The 17,884-nt window shown below is 38.1% G+C and overlaps 1 protein-coding gene across 7 annotated transcripts in view; it reads right to left on the bottom strand.

Annotated features, from left to right (window-relative positions):
- Positions 1-17,884, bottom strand: part of LOC123826937 (LIM domain containing preferred translocation partner in lipoma) — a 634,789-nt gene that overhangs the window by 96,006 nt on the left and 520,899 nt on the right. The window lies entirely within an intron of this gene.

Below are 17,884 nucleotides of genomic sequence, written 5' to 3'. Positions count from 1 at the left end.
ATCTCATTTCACTGCTGCTTACAATAGATTGAAGAGAGCTAGATCTAATATGCAAACTTACTAGAATTAGGGTTTGTGTTATAAAATTTTCCTTCAACTTTAAAACATGCAACATAACTCAGAATCTTCTTGGGTTTTATTTGTTTGTTTGTAATTTGTCTTTTAAATGAAGTTCTACATGTTCCAGGCGGTCAATTTCTTCATTTAAGGCAATCAAAATGCTAAGCGTTACACCAGAAGAATGACAGTAACACACGGGACAGATCCAGAGGAAAGTGCTCAAGAGGGCAGGAGGCCTTGGTGTCAGGACAGGACAAAGGAACTACAGCCAGGACAAGGGAAGATTCAGATGGGCTGGAGAATTTTCTTTAAGTAACTAGAAGGCTTCGAAGTGGAAGATGTATTTGCTGTCTTCTCAGCGGACCCTGCTGAGTAGATATTGTAAGGAAACAGACTTCTGTCCAAAATCAGAAGTGACTTTATAACCTTTAGAAAATTCAACAAAGAAAAAAAGCTTCCTTGAGAGCTAGTCAATTTCCCGTCACTAGAACTACCTCACTTAAAAGAATACAATGGCAAATCCATTGTAAAATGATCTTGCAAACCCCATTGCAATAAGACTCCTTTTGAAGTGAGTAAGCACCCCTCTGTTTGTTTCTTTTATAAAGTGGTCACTTGGCTAACTGGCCCAAAATGAAAGTAGATCTCCATATGCCAAGTCCCGCCCATAGACAGAGAACCAAAGGGCACACTTGATGAGTTTGAAGGGGCCTTTCCTGTGACCAGCGAGCCTCTGCCATCACCAGGTCTCTGCGCTCCAGCCCACATCTGATCCACGTGCCTTCCCGATCCTCTGCTGTCAGTCATGCAAAATGAAGTGATTCACTGTCCATCATAAAGTCTGCTTTACAATCCAGTTTCACTTGCCAAGGGACTGCGTCTACAATATACATACACTTTCTCCAACATCCTTATTTCTTGAAGACGTTATCACCGGGTACTTTTTCAGAAGGGGAGGTGGCAAATTACTTCAAACTGCATGAATTTCTATTAAGTGCAATAACATTCTTCAGTTTCTAAAGGGCATCTTTTTTTTTTTAAGTTGTCATTTGAATTCAAACTCTTTAGAAAACATGCATAATAATCTTAATGATCCCTTTGAGCAGTTTAAATTCAAATTGTGGAGCATTTGAAATGCCATGCTGGCAGCACTTTCCATAAATTGCTCCCAAATTCAATACACCCCTACACACACACACATTCACACACACATACACACTCACACACACATTCATACACATAGCAGCACCACACTCAAAAATCTTTAAATTACTGTTTCTTTTTTTCTTGTTCCACTTAAATTGTTATTTGGTTGATAAATTAGTACCAGAATGTCTACTTATACACTTCCATACTGTTTGTCAAGAGCATAAACTCATGGTAGGCACAGATTATTTTGTGGTACGGATCCTGGCTCTGGCTGTGGGGTGAGCCTGTGTTTGAACGCACATGTGGGTGTGTCTTTTGGTGTTTGGTAAGTCAAGTCTGATTAACTCACTTACCTCGCAATTCGCTGTGTACACAAGTGTTTTTAGGAAGTTTACTCATTTATGTCCTGACGTGCTCTGCATCCTAGCGTCTCCCGGAGACACTGGGGACGGAATCCAAAGGGCACTTGGGCTAGAGCAGGGGTGTCGAACTCATTTTCACCGGTGGCCACATCAGCCTCTCAGTTGCCTTCAAAGGGCCGAATGTAATTTTAGTACTGTATACATGTAACTCCTCAACTGTTAAGGAGTTGAAATTACATTCGGCCCTTTGAAGGCAACTGTAAGACTGATGTGGCCCCCGGGGAAAATGAGCTTGACACCCCTGATCTAGAGGGGCTGCTCACGCGAGTCTGTCTCCAGAGCTCCTATCTACAGCAGAGCTGGACTACTTACATTTGGGGAGTTTCATGATTAAAGGAAGCTCTCTTACATATATGAGAAAAAAGATCTCATTTTCACTTTATGTGTAGTGTCCTTGAAAATTAACATTTGTTCACAAAGCTTGTCAATAAGAGCTTGGAAACATTGTAAAAAATGACCAGATGAAGCAATGCAGAATTCGGGCATTGTGCAGCAGAATTTCAAGCTTGTGTAATTCACAAATTTAATCTCAACTTTGCTCTGAGGAAAAATTTCCCCATAATTTTGAACATGTGGGTGTTCTTGCCACTGAACTGCACTGAAATCTATCCCCTTCCAATGGAAAACAGTTGGAAAGTTTCATATCACTTACAACATCAATGAAAGAGTAATGATTAGTCACTTGGGGATAATTAGAAAATTTTGTACTGATTAAAGGCTGTTTTGATGTGTTAGCAGGCCTTAATGAAAGTTACAATTCAGAGATTTAAGAAGAGAACAGTCAATACCACAAACATTGGGCATCCACTGGTTAAAATACAGTATCATTACTGCGTTGAGTATGGATTTAAAAGCTATCTCACAAAGCTTTATTTTTTCTAGCAGTGATTTTTAAAAAGCTAAGTAAAATTTGTGAATTAAAGTCTATTATACTCAAGGGACAACAGAATGCCTCTCCAGTGTTCCAGGGATCAGAGGATGAAACATCAGCATTGTTACCAACAAACATTGACTCAAAGCTCTAGGTGCGAGAGGCCTGTGTGAGGGGCTTCACGGGAGGCAGGGAGACACGTGGCGTGGTAGGACACACTGTCTACTTGGAGGCACAGGACTGTGAGATGCTTAGATAATCAGGTACAATATTTGCTCCTCAATCTTGAATGTCTTGCCCTGTCTGACCCTTAAAGACAGTTCCCACATCCACTCTGCACTTTAATATTCTACATGCTGGTCTGTTTGCATGCATATCCCTCTCCAGTGGTGAGCCCCTCAAGGACTGGGGACTGTGCCTCTTCAACCATATACCCCCAGTGCCCACTACACTATTTGAGATGGACAGGTGCTCAGTAAATACTCACTGGATGGATGAATGACTGAAGACCATTGAGGCGGACAACTGAAAAGCAGAGGTAAGAACGCCAGACTCACAGTCAGAAAAGGGATGCCAGAGCCCTGTTTCACTTTGTCAGCTCTATGGGCTACCTTCTCTGTGCCTCCGTTCTCTCATGTTTATCTAGAACAACACCTGCCTGGTGGGATTGTTGGGAACATCAAATGAAAAACAACTATAAAAAAGTACTTTGGGCACATGAATTTAAGTATAAGGTATTATTATGCTAAGTGATTGCTACAGGTGGTAAATGCTGAAGAGATATATAATTAACATAGTTGGAAAACAGGTAGATTATTAAGTGAAGTTGCCTAATACCAATCAACGGTAACTCGGAATTAGGATTCGCTATCCTTTTCTGGAAAGCCCTAATTAATCATTCGCTTCCATGTGAAGGTAATATAAGTATCATACAACAAAGTGGTTGTTATATGATTTAGGAAATTCACATGACACTCTTTTACCTGGAAAAATCGCATCTTACTGGGCTTCAGTTTACTTGTCTGCAAAAAGAGGGGCCTGGGTTAGAGCATCTCAAGGCCCTTTCCAGATCCAATGGCATCAAATATTGACTTCCACTCAACTCTACCAGCAAAAAGGATTTAATCTGTCTAGAAGTAAAGTACTGCTTTTTTTTTTTGTAGCTTTTAAATATCCACCTTCTTTGTAAAGGAAGGACAGCAGTCAGCATGGCTTTTCCTCTGCTTGTTATTTCTTGTGGTCCCCAGACAAAGGAATTTGGTGTTCGTAATAAATTCCATTAAGTTGCCAGAGGAAGGTGATGAGTCCAAGACTATCTGTCGCATGTGCAGGATAACCTATGAACCTCATATTTTTAACCTCTTCCACCCCCAAATTTTCTACAGAATAATACACACATATAAGAATGCTCAATAAATCCTTCACTACCAGCAGGCTGATTTCTTTTTTTTTAATCCTAGAAATTTGTAAAAGAGTTCAACATGGACAATAAATGTTTTTCCTTCTCCTAGCCATGCCCCCAATTCCCCTGTCAAATCCTGCTTCACTTTCAAGGCCTGGCTCAAAGGCTGCATCATCACCCGGGAGTCCTCTGAGGTTGCTGGTCCCTTCCTCTCCCTGGCCTTTCCTCAGTGCTCTCGCCGCTGCTGCCTAATCTCTCTCAGGGGCAGATTTTGCCTTGTATTACAGTGGTTTGCAATGCGTGGTGCTTCTCATTCATCTAAGGGCTTTGTAAAACCATGGGCTGAGTCTCAATCTGCTCTGTGTCTGTCATAGCCTTGAATTCAGTCCTTTGTACACAGAAGTTACTCACTCAATCACTCTTACACTCAGCAAATGGTTTACTCTCCAGTGAAAAATATTCAAGAGATACAAGTTTACATGGTCACTTTTCCCAAGGCAATGGAGACAGTAATCACCTCTGTTTCCTGGATCCTCCTCTTTAAGAATTCAGAAACACCCTTGAGCAAAATCTGACAGTGTGTTTCACAAAAACAACCTTCTTTCTTTTATTTTACTTTGAACTTAATTAATTGTAATGCTTAACCTGCCACCTCTTAATTACATTGGCAAGTTGATGAGGCTTATTGATCCGTGCATGAGGAGTTAATTCCAAAAGAGACTTTTGAAAACAAGCACTTTATGGGAGAACACATCGTTATTCCAGCTTTGCTGGAATGACCTGCAGACACTGCCCGCCAGACTCAGACCAGTCTGGCTTCCTGCCACTTGTGCCAATTTCCTGATGATCTAATAGGAATGCACAACAACCCTCTAAAGAACCAAGCCGTTCTCTTTTCTCTGGTCTTAAAAATGAGGCAAGACCTAGCAGGTAAACGTGTATCCTTAAAGGAAAATGTAGTGGAGCTGTACAATGGTTTTAAACATGAATAGGGCTTTACTGATTATCTAGCAAACTTCTTTAAAACCCACAGGATGATAAATACACATGTTAAATACCTAAATGCATAGCTTCTATACCTAGAAACATAGAATATTCTGATCACTGCTTTATTGATCAATGCCAATGATACATTCACAGACCTATGGCCAAAAGGTGTAATTCATTGCTATGGACTAAATTGTGCTCTCGCCTCCCAAATTCATGTCAAAACCCTAACCCCCAATGTGATGGTATTTGCTGAGGGGGTCTTTGGGAGGCAATTAAGTGTATGTGAGTTTGTGATGGTGGGACCCTCATGATGGGATTAGTGCTCTCATAAAAGAAATACTAAAGAGCCCGCTATCTCCCTTCTCCCCCGTCATGTGAAGACACAGTGAGAAGGTGACCTCTGCAAGTCAGAAAGGGAGCTCTCATCAGAAATCCAGCATGTTGACATCTATATTTTAGACTTTCAGACTCCAGAACTATGAGGAATATTTTTTATTGTTTCAGTCGCTCAACCTATGGTATTTTGTTATAGCAGCTTGAGCTGACGAATACATTCATTTTTTAAAAACAAGGTACTACATACCCCCCAGGGTGAGAGGTATTGCTCTGGATACTACTTTAAGAGATATGCAGCAAGGTCTGTGGTTGAATAGGGAAAAGACTCACAAAGACCAACAGAAAAAGTGAGCTTGTGCCTAAGGAGCTCCATAGTCCATGTACACAAGGGTGACTGCCTGCCAGTGTAAGGTGGAGAGACTACTGGGTAAAAACAAAGGTGAAAGATGAAACAAAGGTATAGATTAAAGCTCTGGGAACACAGAGGATGGCGTGCTTGTTTTCGGTGAGAAGAGTATCCTGAAGGATTCTCAAGAGTGGAAAGGTCTTGCTGATTAAAAAAAAGTCCTATCAGATGACAGGCCATCTGTTAGTTTGAATCTATTTAAGAGAAAGGTAGAGGCTAAGATTTAGAGTGCAAGAGCTCAACATTCTGCTCTAATACTGCACTAATTCCTCATTTTCCAAAGTCCTTGCTTTTCTAAAGCTTGATTTTATTACTCTGTAAAAGGGATAGTGAGAGTTCCCACTCATCTGTCAGGAGTGGGGAAATAATTAATGTGTGGCCTTAGGAGAAAAAAAAGACTTAACACGTGACCCACTGGTGCAGGTCCTTTCCTCTATGGTGACACTGCTTGTGAAGTTCTCCCTTTCTGCCGAATATCCCTATTCCTTTCCTCCAGTTCTGTCCTCTGAGGCCCGACACTTTTAGCACTACCATGTGAAAAACTGCATATTTATTGTGATTTATAACAGAATTCAAAGTCTTTGCCCAAACTAGATTAAAAATATAAATTTTTACTTTTTATGTATGAAATTGTTAGCTTTATTTTAACTAATGTATCCCAATGGTTTTATTAATATAAATTGCCTGAAATATCTTTTAACATTATTAAAGAGTTCATAAAATAAAAATAACTTCTGTGAAAGGTATTTACTATCTTTTCAAAAATATATTTGATATGACCTAAAACCTCACTACATACGTGTGTTTGTGATTTTCAGATTGCTTAAAGAGTTCTCAGTGCACCCATTCAACTGTGCATCCCCCCGCCCCACAAGTCTTTTCCCCTCTCTTGGCATCCTATTTACCCATATTGTAAATATAGAAGACTGAATTATCAAATAATATTTTAGTCGAAAACTAAAGAAATATTTTTGAAGACCTACGATGTACCTTGTTTGCCACTATGAAGTGTTCAGAAAGAGCACCACCTCTCTGCGTGATAGCGCCAACCTCCGCTGGCCTCCCCAGACTCTGCAGGCAGGTGAGCGAAAGACAGACCCAGGAAGCCTATTTTCTCTAGAAGCCTGGCTGTGGAAGGGGATTACCATGTCCCATTCAAACTCATCAGAATATCAGAGAACTCCTACTCAAACTCCCCAGCAATTTTCATCTGTAAGTCAGATCTCTATGTTTGACCTTGAATGTTACAGCTCTAAGGATAATTCTACAGCTGGAAGCTAGACAGCTGGCTTCAACCTTTTATATTTACATCTTAGCAATGACTGCCTTTAACCTCCTGGAGTCGAGTTCTATTTGCTTCCTGTACACACATAAGAGTCCCAGATCCAAGGTACATCTAAGGGCAAAGAGTCAAAGACTGTCTTAGGAGAGACACTGGGATCTACAGAGAAATGGGTTTCCCTCCAACCTTCCCTGACTCACTCCCCATAAATATCAAAGCAACAGAGGTTCACCTATTGTGATAAGAACTACAGAAAAATAAAAATGAATAAAATGTGCCACCCTCCTATCCCAACCCAAAACACACACTTTCTAAGAGTTTCAAATTAGTAAGAATAACTCAAACTATAATGCTAGCTGTAGAGGGTTACATCCTATGAGAGAAGGAGAAACAAAAACTTTGCATGCTCGGGAAAGGCCACATCTATTTGCTGAAGTTCCAGGAAGGCTTTAGGACTCGTTGATCCATCAAAAGGTGGAGAAGGGAAGAAGCGCAAAAGATCAAGACAGGGAAGCAGCAACCTAGGGCACAGACAGAGATACCTGAAGGTATCAATGTCTAGGACAAGAGAGTGCCGTCTGGCTAAGTGTGGCAAAAAGAATGTGCAGGAGAGAGATGGGAAATAAAAGTGAAGTATTTGGGAACTTCTTCCATAAGCTGAGTTGGAAGGAGGGAGACGTGGATATCAAGCCTGAGCGCGCACAAGAAACCTCCCCAAGAATCTCATGAAAGATATAAATTTCCTGGCTCCTTGTGCCTAAGTTCTGGGAGTGGCCCAGAATTCCACTTTTTAAATGAGGACTTCAGGACCATTCCAAAGCAGGTGACCTCCTACTGGTTTTGGGGAAAGCAAGCCTCCGGAATCTCATGAATTGCTGCTGCCCTTCAGACTCCAAGCTCTGAAACCAATGTGCAGGTAACATTCCGGAGATGGAAACAATGACTAATAACTATCCTTTGGTGATTCAAGTTCAGCAAAATTCTCCTTTGCAGATTTTGTATGTATGTCCCTGGGGCATGACCCTGTGCAGCTACTTACTGCTTAAAGCCCACGCACTTTGATGTTTTGCTCAGCCCTGTCAGCCTCTTGGAACCCTCATTTAGCCACAAAGGTATGAAATACTACTTTCATTCTATTTGTGGAGAAATTTAAGCTAAAAGAACAGAGGTGGATGCAGAATAGTAGCTGGTCAAGCAGGGAGACAACCAGGTCTAATTTTAAGTTCCACATTCTTTTAAAAAAATCATCTGCTGCCTCATAGCAGGCCCTAAATTGAATACCTTAACTAGTACTGTTCAACTTATTTTCAGGTTTATTTTAAAGATCAATTTTAAAGCACAATCACTGACACACACACTCTCTTTCTCTCTCACATACACACACACACACACACACTCCTCTCTGCTGTCCCAAATCTTTGGTCTTCTAATTAGAAATGATGTAAAGCTACAGATGTTTTTTCTTTCTGAGGGTCCAGAGCAGTTCAGAAGACCCCACTAACACAGAGTCCATGCTGTAGCTGGAAAATTATCATTCCTTTATCCTTAAAGAGATATAAGATAAATATGAAAGAAAATGAAGAACAGACGTCTTCCCTATTTTCTTTCCGTCCTTTTATCTCTGAAGTAGGAAGTTTACTGAACCACTGCCAACAATTCACTCAGCCTAATGAAGTGTATAAGTAAAGGATTAAATAATCTTAAACCATTATTCCTGTGGCCTGATGCTGACACTCATCCAAACTCTGGCAAACACCGAGTGGTGAGTTCATGCTTGATTTAAAAATAAACAAACTAGGGCAGTGGGAAGGTTCTAGCATAAAGTTTCAGAGGCATTATTAACCTGGAAATCTGAGACTCTCCATCTTGGTTGGGGTTGAAGCAAACACCGTCCTGTTTCTACACTCTCCAAGCAAAAATGTATGAAATCCAACATTTGCTAAGGATGTTTTTCTGGAGCCTGGAGCCACATATGGTTAAACCTCTTCATGTCAATCCCAAAGAAAGCAGTTCGAAGGTATCATCAAGGTTTATGGTTTCTATTCCTGCCTCTGCCATTAATAAACCATAGAACCTCAGGCTAATCAGGCTGCCTTCTTGGGCTTTGGGTTTTCTCAGCTGTGAATGACATTTCTGAATTTCTCAGGTTTCTCTTAAACCTTAAAAAAATTCTAATTCGGTGACAACAGAAATTAATGTAGTTTGGGATTGGAACTGGAGGAAAAGATTGTGTTTAGCTAGGTCTCTCTCTCTTTCTGTGCATTCGACTTAGAAGTGTGTGAGTCACTGTCTTCACCGAGGGCCACCTTGGATCCTGCAGGGGCGGGGTGAGCAGTAACTAAGATCGGCTGGGGGCTATTTGCGGAAAAGGGTGAAATAAAAAACATTAGCCAAGGACAGTGCAGTAGCTATTCTTCCCCCACAGAAAGCCTTGCTGTTGGATAATTATAGGGTGCTAATGTGAATGCCTGTGGAAGTGAAAGGTGCTTTCCAAAGCACATTCAATCTCCAAATCGTTTTGCTCATGAGTTAATCATCCCTGTAAAATTTTATAGCAGTCCTCACTTAGACCACTTACGCTCTTGAAGATTTACCTAAGTATTTTCTACTTTTTGCTAATTCTGTGTAAGGTTTTTCTCATGTTACATCTTCTAAACCTGAATTAAATTTGTATTTTGTCAGCTCACTAAACCTTTGTTATTCTACTACTTTAGAGTTTTTTCCTCAGATATTCAACAGGGATAATTATATCATCTGTATATATTTATATACCTTAATCTTACAGTATCGAGTGAAAATTTTCAGAAAAAAAGGTATATGCCATTTAAAATAAAAATTATATGTAAACAGCACTATATATTTTTAGAGATTAGTAGTAAAAATATAATAAAATACATAGATAAAATTTAAACTGTCATAATGGTTACCCCTATACAGAATTTTTGAGAATGATATTAAGAATAAGAACTTAAAGGATTTCATCTGCATTGCTAATGTTTTATTTCTTAAATAATGGATACATGAATTTAATCCTATTATGTTTTATATTTGGATCTGTGTTAGAAATATTATATAATAAATTACAATCTATATATCAAAGGAAAAGTTTATTATAAAATATATATATATGACTTTTGTTTCCCAATTTCCAGTAGAAAAGCTAGAATGTTAAGAGCAATATTAATATAACAGCAGTGATTCTTTGCATAACTAGGGAGACTTAGGAAGAAGGCTGGCCATTAGTTTATTTTACTCTATTAAACATATGTATGTTTCCTTCTATTTTACTTACATTTTTTTTTGCATTATTGCAAATTTTTAAATAAGAATGTTTGATAAATTTCAAATACCCTGTTGGCATCTATCTACCTAGTACTATCTAGTTAAAGATAACTATGTAGTTTTTAAAAGTTTGATAAATCATTACAATCGATTATGTTATAAATTCCTAATATTGTCCTAACATCACATCATGGAATAACCTGGGATGTTTCATTACATGATATGTGATTTGCTAACACTTCATCTAGAATTCCTGCTTTGGTGAAAGGTTAGCATAGTTATCTTTTGTGGCGAACTTAGATCAGACTACTTTTATGAAATGATTTGGGAAGCTTATCTTTTCTTGGCTAGACCTTGAAAGTGGAAACCACACAGGAATCAGTTCTTTAAAATATGAAAAATCTTGTTAATGAAATTTCTTGGTTCTCTCTCAGTTAGTAGCTCTACATTTCATTCATGCTTTGGAGGTTATTAAAGTTTTCTTCTCCTGTATTTTAGATTTGTACAGAAAACACCCTCTGTTATATTAAACTATAAGTGTAATAATTTTAAAATGTCTTACATATCTATGCTAAGAGTTTGTTTTTCATTCCTAATTTTCTCTAATTTCTGTTCCTTTCTTCCTTAACTTCACTGGATGTTTACTTCATTGCTCTCTGCAAAAAATCATCTCCTGTACCTAAAAATTCTAGTGTTTTCCAATTTATCAGTAACTGCCTTTATTTAACTACTTCCTTTTTCCTTTAAGTTGATTTTGTTGTCCTTTTCATTTTGTGAAATTCAATATGTTTGCACCCTTTATTGTTGTAAGTGACAATCCTAACTTTGCTCAGAATTTGACTTGGGCGGCATTTCCTTCTCACAGTCATTTGGTGTTGTCATCATCACTGCTTCTAAGAATTCTTCACCCCAAGAGTGTGTTTACTTGTTTATCCTCCTATAGATTTCTTGTCTTACTATACTGACTATAATGTGCAATTCTGTCAGCCAAAGGAGCAACTGCCTGTCTACTTTCCCCTTTTAAATTGTGATATGATGTTTTTTCTAAATCATCTGTAGAGATTTAGAAAGAAGATATAATCTTTTTGGTCATGTAGATCAAATCAATCATATTATTCAACTTCTATAATTGGTTTGTCAAGGACTACCAGAAATATGTTAAAATTTTATAAAGAATCTGGTTTTACCATTTTCATCTCATACTTCATCAGTATTTTTGTATTATAAATTTCAGTGTAATGATATTTAATAAAGAAAAACTCAAGACTGTTCTTGAGGAACTGTGATACTTATAATAAAATAATGTTCACTGGCCTATTTGATAGTTTTGTCTTGAATTGTACTTGATCTGCTGTTAATACTGTGGTTAGGAGACAATATTTTCTTTTGGTCTGAATTTACTATTACATCTTTTCCTATCTCTTTATTTTAACTATTAGTTTTATTGGTTCATTGCTTATCATCATTGTATTTGCCCTGGATTCCCCACCCTCAACCCTTACTTTGATGAACTTATTTGTCTGCTGGAATATTTGAGTCACATTTTTCAGAAAGGTAATATACATTCTTTTTGAATCTCTATGGAATATTTAAAAGGCAAAGTTTGACACACTGTTATGTAATAAAAACAAGTTATTGTACTAATTAGTATGGATGGTATGATTCCATTGTGTGTGTATAACCACATCTGCAGAGATGTGTGGTTAGAGCTATCAACATATACCCATACACAGACACATTGAAATAGAAAAGGCATATGTGGTAAAGTAGAAACTATTATAATACTGAGATGGGAGAGTTATGAATCTTTCTATATATTTTCTAATTTTTCTCTCCTGGGGGTTTGATATTTAACATTTAAAAAAATCACTACCATATGAAAGAATATTCTGAACTCAGTATTTCTCTAAAAATAAGGCAAAAGCCACATCTATAAAATTCAGAGTCTGAGTTAACTGTAAATATTTTTAACTTAAAATTATAAAAAATGGTAATAGAAAAATTAATTAGGAGAGAAAACTAGTAACAACAAATGAGATTTCCAATGAATGTTGGCATAGGCGGAGAAGCTGGACTTGAAAATCAAAGGCCAGGGTCAAGTCTTGGATCTGACACTCAAGCTCTGTAGAACTGAGGGGGCTGACTTCTAAAATTCTCACTGCTGGAAATGAAGGCAACTATAATTGTGCCTATTTTTTAGGGTCATTTGAGGATGGCATGAGATAAAAGAAATGTACTTTGTAAGCGTTACAGCATTAAACAAATGTTAGTTGTTATTATGATTATTTTTAACCCTCTTGCCCCATTAAAAAAGAAAATACTTATGCCTTCAAAGCAGAGGCATTTTAGGGAAAGCCATATGTAAATGCTCAAGAAAAGACAGGGGTTTATTGGTTTTCACCAGTGTAAGCTCAGCATTTCAGATTCTGTAATACGGTGAGGCATAATTTGTGAGCTTATGGACTAAAAGTTTGGAAAAAGGTGATAATCACAGGGAGCTGTCAGTATGTGCTTGTTTTTAGGAAGCTGAACATTAGTTTCTGGGTGGTACTATGAACCCAGCAATATGTGCAAGTTAGAAGATCTGTTCCAAATCTTCATGTCGTCTTTTACTTTGAAGGTACCAGCCCTGGTTGGTGTGGCTCGGTGGATTGAGAGCCAGCCTGTGAACCAAAGTGTTGCGGTTTCAATTCTCAGATCAGGGCACATATCTGGGTTGTGGGCCAGGTCTCCCTGGGTGCGTGAGAGACAACCACACATTGATGTTTCTCTCCCTCTTTCTCCCTGCCTTCCCCTCTGTCTAAAAATAAATAAAATCTTAAAAAAAGAAAATATCAAAGCTGCATGTACAATAATAGATGCTGAGAAGTGTTATACAATGTAAGGGTCTATATAAATGGAAGAGAAAACTATTTGTAGTTGTTAGCATAATTAAATCTCTTAAAAATATTTGACGTTTTCATCTTTCTTAAACCAGTCTTTTTTTTTTCTGGGAGAGTACTAGTGGAGTGATAAAGTAATATAAGGAAGAAAATGCCTTTGCACGTGCACATGTGCATATGTGTGTGAGCGTGTGCTGTGAAAGAGAAATACTCCTTGGAGATGAGAGAGCAGTGGTGCGCTATTAAGAAAAGAAAAGGAGGGAAGTTCATGTGGGTTTTTCAGATTTAGTCTGAACTCGCAGTTCATTTCCCAATACCCACAGAAAGCCCTGGCCATAACTTCCTTTAAAACATTTTATTAGAAAGAATTGAGCATAGAAAAGAACAACTTTCCTGAAGACGTAGGACACCTACTGCTTAATGGTGGTTGAAAAGTTAGACTATTTTAACCATAGCCATTTAGTGACACAAGGAAGTAAAAAACCACATGCATGTTGGCCACTAATGTGTCAAATTCAGGAGCATCAAAATGTTCAGTCTCCTGTGGAGTTGGCTTCCTACTTCCTGAGGCATTTTAATCACTTGGAACTTAACTCTAATAAAAATGTCTGTACCAACTTCCACCACTGGAGAGTTAGGAGTAGGATTCCCTCCCTCTGAGTAGGAGCCCTGGTTGAGGGGAAGATCCTTGGTTGCCATTCTGTAAACGGGGTTGCTGAGACTCACTGATGTGCAGTGTTTGTAGACCCAGACTCTTGAGTGATGCTAAGAACACAGAAATTCTTTTGTAAATCAGCACTTATGGGTAAACCTGTTTCATTAAGGGCAGAAGGACACATAAGTAGGAGGCTCTGTGGTTGCTCTTCGTACTCATACCAACATAAAAATCTTCTTAAGCAAAACACAGCAGTGACATCTATTGATATCTATTTATTTAGGCATTCCCATAGAAACGCAGCTGTGAATTACCCCAAAGTTAAGAGTATTTCTAAATTGTATCAGATTATGCCAAGGGAAAAAGCAATGCCAATAATCTCATTAATCAAAGTAAACCCTAATATTAGTAAACAATTTCATAATATACAAAATATCATACTTGTTCATTCCTTCTCTTCGAAGACAGGAAAGAAGTTAGTGTCTCCCTTTAATAATGTGTATCCTGGTACAAGAAATTAAATGACTTACCCAAAGTCACACAAGGAGAGCAAGTACTAGAGCCAATATATTCTACTTTTATCAATTTACTTCCCAAGGAAGCTTAGTGTTTTCCACTTTAAGCTGTTCATTTATACAGATCCACAAGGACAATAAAAGTGAAGCTTTTCAGAGGTCTATCACCCAAGTAGAAAAGCATCTCATTGATTTTGCTAATAATTATACGAATTCAAACTAAAATAACTATTACATAATATACTTATTAAATTGATTCCAAATAAATATAAACTTTTCAATAGTTGATAGGTCATAGTTTAACATATTGCTTCATTACTGTGATGGTTCTGTAAACTAAAAAATCTTTCTAAACTGTGTAATATAAATAAAAAAAATTATGCTAATAAAGTAAATCAAAATAAAATTATATGGAAATTTTAGTTACTTATAGGCAAGTTATCTACAATACTGAAAGACTAGAACATGCCCAATACTTTTCTAGTGCAAGTGGCTTTAAAACTTAGTGTGTAAACATAATGTAGAACTAAATACATAAAAAGCTAAAAATAATAATTATTAACCATGGACAACCATATACATATTTATATGAAGTCAATTGATAGGAAAAAATAAAAGTATATATAAAATTATTAAAGAGAATTGTAATGCTGTATAGCACCGAATTTGTTTAATTATAGCTATGTGTGTGCAATGATTAAGGATTTAAGAGACTATAAAAATATGATGAATCATTGAAACAAATATGAAGACATTATTGGTACAGTTTTCCTCAAAATTATGTTCATATTTAACTTAACTATAATTTAAAGTTGGTCAATTTAAGCAAGAATAAATTGAATTTATATTAGATTAGTTTACTTCTTGGCCTCAAACCATCAAACACGGGTGGTCTGTACAGAGAAATAAGTAAATAAACCACTATCTTCAATATACTGATTTAGTGATTAAACTAAAAACCTGCTGACGGAAGCCTAGGGCCTGGGTTTTCTCCGCTTTGTACAGGATGCTGTTCAGACATCGGTTTCCACCGGTGGAACAAGAGGCCATTTGGATGACATTGTATGTCTGTTCTAAGTGCTTTGGTTCCAGGAGGGACACACACAGCTCTCCCAGTCCCCACAAAAGAAAACTCCACATTTCTAATGTGGCAGCTTATTGGACTTAGGAAAATTCAGAAGAAATTAAAATGCTAACACATCCATCTGGGGGCTTGAGGGCTGGGCCCAACTCTAAAATCAATATTGAACAAGGGTCTTTGAGTAAAGCTTAACTGAATTCTGATAAGAATTAAATTACATTTTAGAGCCACCATGGATAGAGCTCATTAAAGAACAATCACAATTAAAGGTTCTTCTGAGGGAGAGCATTCGAAAGGATGGTGAGGATTTCCATTATTGGAATTCACCCAGGTCTTCCAAGGGATGCGACCACCTCTCAGATAGTGCTCCTTATCATAATCACAGCATAGTTATTGGGCAACCAGAGCGAACAGCTGCAGCCCGAAGAATCACAAGCTCCTGTGCCTGGAATGGAGATAGAAACCTGAGCCCGCACACCACAGAAACACAAAATTTAGCAAGATTAGGCCCTCTTCGGTCTCATGACACACTCAGGAGAGCAGGCAAAGCATTTAAAATGGGAGAGCACTACATTTGACAGGTTAAAACAATCTCCTAAAGTCCAGTGAAGCTCACTGCACATGCAAGGTCCTTATATTCAGAAATCCTAAATAGGCCAGAAATCTCATCAAAATTAATCTCAGGACAGCATTCATTTCAGTATTCCTCGAGTTAAAAAAGTATACTTTATAAGGATATCCTCATTTCTCTTCTTTATCTTCTAAAATTTAGCTATCTATCTATCCATCCATCCTCACCTGAGGACATACTCACTGATTTTAGGGAGAGGGAAGGAAAGAAAAGAGAGAGGGAGAGAAACATTGATGTGAGAGAGAAACATGGAGCAGCTGCCTGTCACATGTGCCCCCACCAGAGACCAAACATGCAACCTAGGCATGTGCCCTGACCAGGAATCAAACCTGCGACCTTTCGGTTCACAGGACGAGACTCCAATCAACTGGACCACACTGGCCAGGGCAGGATTGCCCCATTTCTCATTCACAAACCTTTGGAGAAAATCCTGAAAGCACCCCATATAGAAATGAGGTAACTGAGGCTTAGAAAGATCAAGTTAAGTCTCCCAGGGAGACAAGGCATTAAGTGACAGAACCAAATTCAGGCCCGTTCTCTTCACATCACATTACATTGTTTCCTCATATTGTTTATATGATTTCTCATTCATAAAGGATAAAAGAAAAACTGAAGGAGGCTGCCACAGGAGCTTCATTATAGTAGCAAGAATCAACAGGCAGTCCAAAAAGGGATGGGAAATAGACACAGGAGCTACAGAACACAGCAGTCTGTGGTCAGTACAAGGGCACACAGCCATACATACTTGCTTCTACAGGCTCTGCTGACCCCACTGCCACAGAGCTCACTGCAAGAGCGTAACCACGACTTCACAGTGGTGGTCTGATGTGAATGTCGTTGCTGTGTATGACAGTCTGCACAATCTGTTGACAAAGGCTGGGACTTGGTGATTTTCTCTTTCTGACAAAGACTTCAAAGGGTGATATTTGAAATAGTCTTATTTACTACAGAGGTAAGCTTTTGTTCACTCGATTTCCCTCAATACGCAATTGCTCCTTCCAAATCTGTGTTTATGTTCTGGACAAACTAAAACTACGTGATGTTTGCAAAAAACACTGGACTACAAGTACCAACAAGCGAATAGAGCCCTGGCTTGGACAGTAATGATAAAAGATAAGCAGTCACTTTCTTCCTCTCTGTCTCTGTGTTCTCACTTCTTAAAGAGAAGAGTTTAGACACATGATCTTAAAAGTTTTTTTTCCAGCTGTAACATTGTGTGGTACTATAATGATGCTATGTATGTCTTTAAGTTGCCTTTGGGGAGAAAAAGGAAATAAAATTGAACTCAAGAAATGCAAAGCATCAAATCCTGCAAGATCTTAATCTTAAAGAACTTTCAGATCTGTGCTCACATCTCCAGGGCTGCAATGAGTTAGAGCTGTCAGGTGATTGGAAAATGCCAATGAGGCCAGAAACTTCTGCAACAAACTTGAAACTTGGGGATCTACAAAGTTATGTATAACTCCCAATGTCTTACAACGAAAGCTTTTTTTATGTTGAAATACCTGGGCACTGAGGGCCAAACCACAGCTCTTTTGCGGGTTTGCAAAAGAGTACTACTTTCTCCACTAACAAATGTTAAACAGGCACATTAATATCACACAGAAGGATAAAGAAATTTACATAAAAAACATTTCTGTTCATCCGTTAAATTGCTCTGTCATACAATAGCTTAATGCATAGACTTAAATAGCTTGACAAAAACCTAAGATAATGCGACTATGAGCTTTTTTAGGCACCCAGTGACATTATTAAAGTATAGTTGTTGTGTTCTTAAAAAGAAAACAATTATTAGCTCAGTCAGCATCCCATTTAAGGTGTTTATAATACAGGTTTCCCCATTTGCATCATTGAAAACCTTCTGAGCATGATAAATAAGAAAATTTCTGGATAGAAGAGGTGATTGAAAGGGCCAGGGGT

The sequence above is a fragment of the Phyllostomus hastatus genome, unplaced genomic scaffold, assembly GCF_019186645.2.
Source record: "Phyllostomus hastatus isolate PE091 unplaced genomic scaffold, TTU_PhHast_1.1 phas_contig_86, whole genome shotgun sequence".
Lineage (NCBI taxonomy): Eukaryota > Metazoa > Chordata > Mammalia > Chiroptera > Phyllostomidae > Phyllostomus > Phyllostomus hastatus.
The sequence above is the reverse complement of the archived record's forward strand: the minus strand, read 5'-3'. Positions and strand labels throughout refer to the sequence as shown.